At 42.9% G+C, this 6,830-nt stretch overlaps 1 long non-coding RNA gene across 1 annotated transcript; it reads left to right on the forward strand.

Annotated features, from left to right (window-relative positions):
* Positions 1-271: 271 nt before the first annotated feature.
* Positions 272-2,781, forward strand: LOC141096353 (uncharacterized). The gene is made up of 3 exons (XR_012233671.1): positions 272-1,217; positions 1,307-1,457; positions 2,336-2,781. It is a non-coding gene; the product is annotated as an uncharacterized lncRNA (long non-coding RNA).
* The last annotated feature ends 4,049 nt before the right edge of the window (positions 2,782-6,830 follow it).

The raw sequence follows: 6,830 nt of genomic DNA on the forward strand, positions 1-6,830 counted from the left end.
TTGTCAAAAATACTGTTTCATTACATTTTTTTTTGTAATGTGTCTGTTTTTCTTTTCTATTTTTTCACTATTGGTTTAATAATGGATCCATTATTAACCGGGCATAATGTGACCGATGAAAGGTGACATTAACCCCTTTATTACCCCACATCCCGCCACCGCGGTGCGGGAGTGGGAAGAGAGTGGCTAAGTGCTGGAATTGGAGCATCTTATTGATGCGCCATTTCTGGGGCGGCTGCGGGCTATTTGTAGCCAGGGGGGGCCAATATCCATGGCCTCTTCCTGGGCTATGAATATCAGCCCGTAGCTGTCTGTGTAGCATTTCTGGCCCTGAAATGTAGGGGGACCCCACGTCAAATTTTTTTGGGGGGTCCCCTGCATTTTCGAGCCAGAAAGGTTTTGCAGACAGTTGCGGGCTGATATAACGGAAGAGGTCATGTTTATTAACCCCTCCCCTGGCTACATGTACCATCCCACAGTAGTCTGCTTGGCCTTTCTGGCCCTAAAATATAGGGGTACCCCACGTCAAAATTTTTTGGGGGGTCCACTGCATTTTAGAGCCAGAAAGGTTTCGCAGACAGCTGCGGGCTGATATAACGGAAGAGGCCATATTTATTAACCCCTACCCTGGCTACATGTACCATCCCTTTCTGTCCCTAAAATATAGGGGGGACGTTGTGGCTACAGTCAAGTTTTGAGGCAGAAAGGATACACAGAAAACTGCAGGCTGATATTTGTAGCCTACTAAAAGACCATGGGTATTAACCCCTTCTCATTCTACAAATATCAATCCACTGCTGTCTGGATAGTCTTTATAGCCATACAATATTGGCCCTCAACACCTAAATTATTTGTTTAACATTTTACTTTGGCTAATCTGAAAAAAAAAAATGTTTGGCCCACCTAAATAAAAAATTACATGATTTGAAAAAAATTAAATCATGTAAGGGGATTAGGTTTACCTTGGGTTAGGGATGTGATTAAGGTTAGGCCATGGGTAGGGCTTATATGGCAAATTATGGTTTAGCATCTGTAAATGATATACTACCTAATTCCATTTTCTCTTTGTTTGTAGGTCCGTGATTTCCCAGCGCTTTGGGACCCCGCAGACAGTCTCTACAAAGACCGTGGCCACAGGGATCGATGCTGGTGTAAAATTTTCTGTGAATTGTACCCTGAGTGGCATGCCTTGCCAAAAGCAACCCAGACTACAATTGGTAAGGAACTGTTTCTGGAACCTTTTTTGGCTAACGTGTTAATAAAGCAAGAAAGATTGTAAAAATTGTGTGTTGACTTTATTTTTCAGAGAATGATGTGAAACAACGGTGGCGTTCTGTTCGGGACCGATTCAACAAATTTCTTGTCAGCTGTCAAAAAAGTGGAGCTTCCCCAACCAGGCGGACATTTCCGTACTTTGCCGAACTTCAATTTCTGATCTCCAGCAGGACATTGCAGAGGTAATGTCCAAAAAAAAAAAAAAATTGTTAATAACTTTATCATTCAAACAGTTAGCTTTATTAACATGACTTCTAGGTTAGTCAAAGTAGCCATCTTGTACTTTTACTAATGCTTAGCACACTCCTGGTTCTATTTAGTCCTTGGAAATGGTCTTCCACCAGCCTTGATTGAGTTGCCAGAGATGCTTAGCACTTGTTGGCCCTTTTGGCTTCAGCCTGGAGGTGTATTTGTGGTCATTGTCCTGTTCCAAAATAAATTAGGGTAAAACTAAAGGGAAACCGTATGGAATAGCATGCCGCTGCAAGATGCTGTGGTAGCCATGCTGGTTCAGTGTGACATAAATTATGAATAAATTCCCTAAAGTGTTACCAGCAAAGCGCCCCCACACCATCACACCTCCTCCTCCATGCTACACGGTGTAAAACAAGCATGTCAACTCCATCTGTTCACCGTAGTAATTTAATACTTTTTAGGCGTTCATAGTGATTCAACAATTTTTTGTTCTGCTGAAAAAATACAAAAATCTTGGAATGAGAAGATGTGGGCCAACTTTTGGCCTGTAATGTACATCTTCACTATGCGTAATAAAGCGCTTGTGAAGCTAAACAAAATTAAGACATGCGGCGCAGCTTTTCCCTATACTGCATGTTTAGCTGCCATTCGTTGGCGCTGATTGACAGCAAAGATAAGTCGCACTGTGTATATATAGCATGCATTCATTACGAATGTGTACAATACAAACATGCGTTATCATCATGCTATGCAAAATGAGGCACCGCAGTTTTCCTCAAATGTTTTTGGAGTTGGCCAAACAGTTGATCCTAAAAAAAACAGATTTAATTTTTAGTACTAATTTTTTTCTTTTTTCTCTCAACAGCACTCAAGGGAACATACTTCCACAAGTTGAAGATTCCGAAGATGGAGCAGGGTCCGGTGAAGCAGGTGACATCTCGGCACCATGTAGCGACATCCCTTCTGATAGAGCCCCATCTTCATCAGCTGCAGGACCATCAGTTTCTGCAGCTGATGAACCATCGGGTTCCTCAGAAGCTTGTGTAGCCACTAATACTGCCTTTCCGGTGTCTGGAGAGCGGACCAAGAAAAAATCCCCCAAAAAAAACATTGACACCACCTTCAAGGCAACATCTGATACACTGGATTTGATTCGAAAAACGACCACCGAGGACGAGTTTGATTTCTTTGGGATGACAATAGCCAGTAAAACTCAAGCACTGACACCGGAGAGTCAGTCAATATTAATGACGATGGTGCAGATGTCACTCACTGCTTTACAGCAGGGTTCCCCAACTCCAGTCCTCAAGGCCCACCAACAGGTCATGTTTTCAGGATTTCCTTAGTATTGCTCAGGTGATAATTGCATCACCTGTACAATACAAGGGAATTCCTGAAAATATGACCTGTTGGTGGGCCTTGAGGACTGGAGTTGGGGAACCCTGCTTTACAGGACCCTGCTCCCATAGCTTCCTACAACAACATCTTAATGGGGTGTTTTTAACCTGTTCCGACCAACACCACCCACCCAACAGCAGCGGCCAGTGGAATACAGGTCAACAATTAACAACCAAAATTACTATAACAACTGTGACTCAGGCAGCTCCCAGGCCAACAATCCCTATACCCTTGAGTACCAGTATCTGACCTAATTGTTAAATGGACACCATAATATTGTTAACATTAAGTAGACATGGTGACCGTTTCTAACACCTTTGCCGCTTATACAAAATAATCGCAAAACAGTTTGTGTTGGCTCAATAAGTCTGGTTTGCTGTTGTTCAAATCAAATTATATTTTAGTGTATTTCTGGTTTTTATATGCCAACAATGACCTTGAATTAATATATTGTTTTCTAAATAAAAAAAACATTTATTTACAATGTGGTTTGTTTTTTTTGGCGACACATTAAAGTCTGTTTAAAAATCCAGTGATCTCTGCCTGACATGGGTCGAGTATCACAGGGCTATGGGATGGAGGATCAAAAATATGGTCGATGGAGCAGGAATTTTAGGATTTTTAGCCACTGTAATGTGTGAAGGCTTTGAAGAATGAAAATTTGGTTTAAGAAAGCTAACACACACCGTCAATGAAGAATCACCATTTTTTTATTGATTAATACAACATATTTTTGGGAGAAACTTTAAGAAAAAAATCTTCAGGACATTTATAGATTTCTTGAGTGGTCCTTTACTTTGTGACACTCTGTTCTTCCATCTTTCACTGTTGGTCAGGCTGCCCAACACCAGCACAGGAGTATTGCCAATGCACGGCACCTTCGGGACTCATAAAATAGTCAGTAAATGTTTCTCTCACACGCACACCAGAGTTGGATGGTCTTCCCAGACACTCGTTGCGCAGCTGATTATATTGTGGCTGCTGATACTCCAAATCTACATCTGAGCTGTACTCCCGAGCATAGTTATGGAGTACACAGCAGGCCTTAATCACTGCGTCAACGGTGTCTGTATCCAACTGGATGGCAGTGTGAAAGATCCTCCACTGACTAGTCATGATCCCGAAGGTGCATTCCACATATGTGTGCACGACTCAGCTGATAATTGAAAATCCTCTGCCAGTTATCCAGTCCCCTTCGTGGGTATGGGCGCAGCAGGGTGGTCATTAAGGGAAAGGCCTCATCCGATACCATCACAAAGGGCACTGGATCTGTGGAACCCGGCAAAGGTCTTGGGGCTGGGAGCATTCCGCAATCTTGAAGAATTTGCTGACCAATCTGTGATGATCGCAACACCCGAGAATCCCCAGTACTACCATAGGCACCAACGTCAATGGCAACAAATTTGTAATGTGCATCAGCCACCGCCATCAGGACCACCGAAAAATACATCTTATAATTAAAGAAGCGTGATCCTGATTGTGGTGGCTGCTGAACCCTTACATGTTTACCATCAACTGCACCTATGCAGTTTGGGAAATTGGCCGCAGACTGAAAGCCTGCTGCAACCTGCAGCCAAGTCTCCTCGGTTGGGGAAGGCATCACCATGGGCTGCAATTTCTGCCAGATCACGTTACATGTGCACCTTACAATTTGAGAGATGGTGGATTTACCAACTCTAAATTGGAGGTGTAGGGATGTATAGCTCTCTCCTGTGGCCAAAAATCTGCAAAGAAAAAGAAAAAAAAATTATAAATTTGAGCAAAACATGTAATTAAACATGTTTAACATATCCCGATGTAAGAGACACCATGAAAAAATGTAAAAAATATATCCACGTCCATGAATGTGTGAGTGTGTGTGCAGCCTAAATATGTCAACCATCTGCTGCCCATGCAGTGTATCATTCCCACACGGATGGCTGCCAGGGAAGAAGTGCAACAGGAAGCAAAGACACGGTGTCAGGTACAGAAGAAAAAGCCCATTATTCCCTGATGGCAATGAAATACAGCAAAGAAGGGGAGAATGATGGCAGCATCTTCAGCACCTGATGCCAGGGACCCGCGCTTTATGCAGCGCTTCTTCACCTGTGCAATGCGTGTGACACAGAGGACATCAATGTGTGTTGTCTGTGTCCACGTGTGCGTGACACTTTGTGAACCGTGCAAGTGTTCGAAATCAGACATGTCACACGCACACACGGGCCACAAAAACACGCTAACGTGCATCAAACCATTAATTGGAGTGGGTGTACGTGTGTGTGTCTCAGGTACATGTGAAAACTTTTCTCAAATGGACCTGACCTACTAACATGTGAAAGAGCCTGAAGCACATACAAACAAAAAACTATATACTTACCGAAGGTGATGAGCAGCCTTTCCTCAGCAGTGATCGCCTTCCTCATTATGGTATCCGCAAAGTTCAGATGTGGTGCGAATATATCTAACAATCGGTCAAATGCCAGGATGGACAGCCGACAGAACAAGATGAATTTGTCGGGAAATCTGAAATGATATGATGACAAAAAAGGCTATTTGCTGTTGACAATATTTTAACAGACGGATTAAAGATATTTTGAACTTGCCGCCTCAAAGCTTGGTAAAGGACATAAAAATGCCCCTTCTCCTGTCTCTCAGCTACAAACAGGTGCACCCACATTCTTCTGTTTCGCTTCCTCCTTCGTCGCTCCTGCAACTAAAATAGAAATAAATGTTAAAAAAAAAAAAGAGGCGATGTGCACACGTAGCGCAATAGCTGGGCAAAGTTCACCACTATGTAATAAACTCACACCGCTGCCTATTCTGCATCTGTCCTAAAAGGCAGCATGTTCCCAAAAATAAAACATAATCTCCCCCACTAGACAAAACGGCGCTCACGGCATGTTCGGCTCACAATTAGTTTAGAAAAAGTGATTTTAGATGACGCGACGGTTGCCAGAACACGATGTCATGAGAGCTAATTAGCACATACCATTATGGCAACGGAACGGAAGATGCCGTGAGCGTGGTGACCAGCTGAAAGGACTCCGTTGTCCGCCGGAGGATGAGTATATCACTATGGGTTTTTTTTTAAATATATTGGTTGTGCGGAAAATTCAAATACATGTAGTGTTTAGGGCATCAGGGCGCACACCTGTTACATGCGCAAGGCACAAAACTGCTGATGAACGCATGCAAGCGCTATACCCTGCGCCCGCCATGTTAAAGATAGGGTACCATTGCACATGCGATCTATAGCGCAGGATGTGCTGCACGATAAAACTTAATGTGAAACCAGCCTTACCTCCTCTCTGTGGCGATTAATGTTTTGCAGCATAAACCACATCAAAAGGATTCTATATGGCCTGCGGAGCAGGCACCGCTGTGTGATCTGGTTCTCGGGCATCAGGGCAGTATGCTGGGCGCTTGAATGTTGGATGTTTGTGCTACTCATAGTTGCTTTTGCATATCAAAATGGAGAATGCTGGGGGTTGACCAAGGAAATGACATCACCTTCCTTTTTTTTTCCTCATTCAAGTTGCCGTAACTTTATGTATCTTATTTGCTGGGAAAAACGCTGACAAAACTGCATCAAAAACCGCACTCCAAACCGCAGGAAAACCGCACAAAAAAACCGCACCTAAATATCAAAAACCGCGTTAAAAACCGCACATGCGTTTTCTGCCAAAAGCTGCGTTTTTTTGGTGAAAAAAAACGCACCAGAATCTGCAGCATGTGCACATACCCTAACAGATTTTGACATAAGTCTTTAGCCTCAATAGGTAACATATATTCAGTATATACTCGGTATCACAACATTTAATTATTAACGTATGACCCAACACTTAATATGCATCCTACTTTATCCTAATGATCTGCCAGCAACAGTCTCTCACCCTAATAACATAAAGTCGATATCAGAACTTGAACTTAGAGTGATTGCTGCTACATGCAAATGTTTGTTATGGACCAATAAAGTAATTTCC

This window comes from Dendrobates tinctorius, unplaced genomic scaffold (assembly GCF_039654945.1).
Source record: "Dendrobates tinctorius isolate UK_male_01 unplaced genomic scaffold, ASM3965494v1 ptg000074l, whole genome shotgun sequence".
Taxonomy (NCBI): domain Eukaryota; kingdom Metazoa; phylum Chordata; class Amphibia; order Anura; family Dendrobatidae; genus Dendrobates; species Dendrobates tinctorius.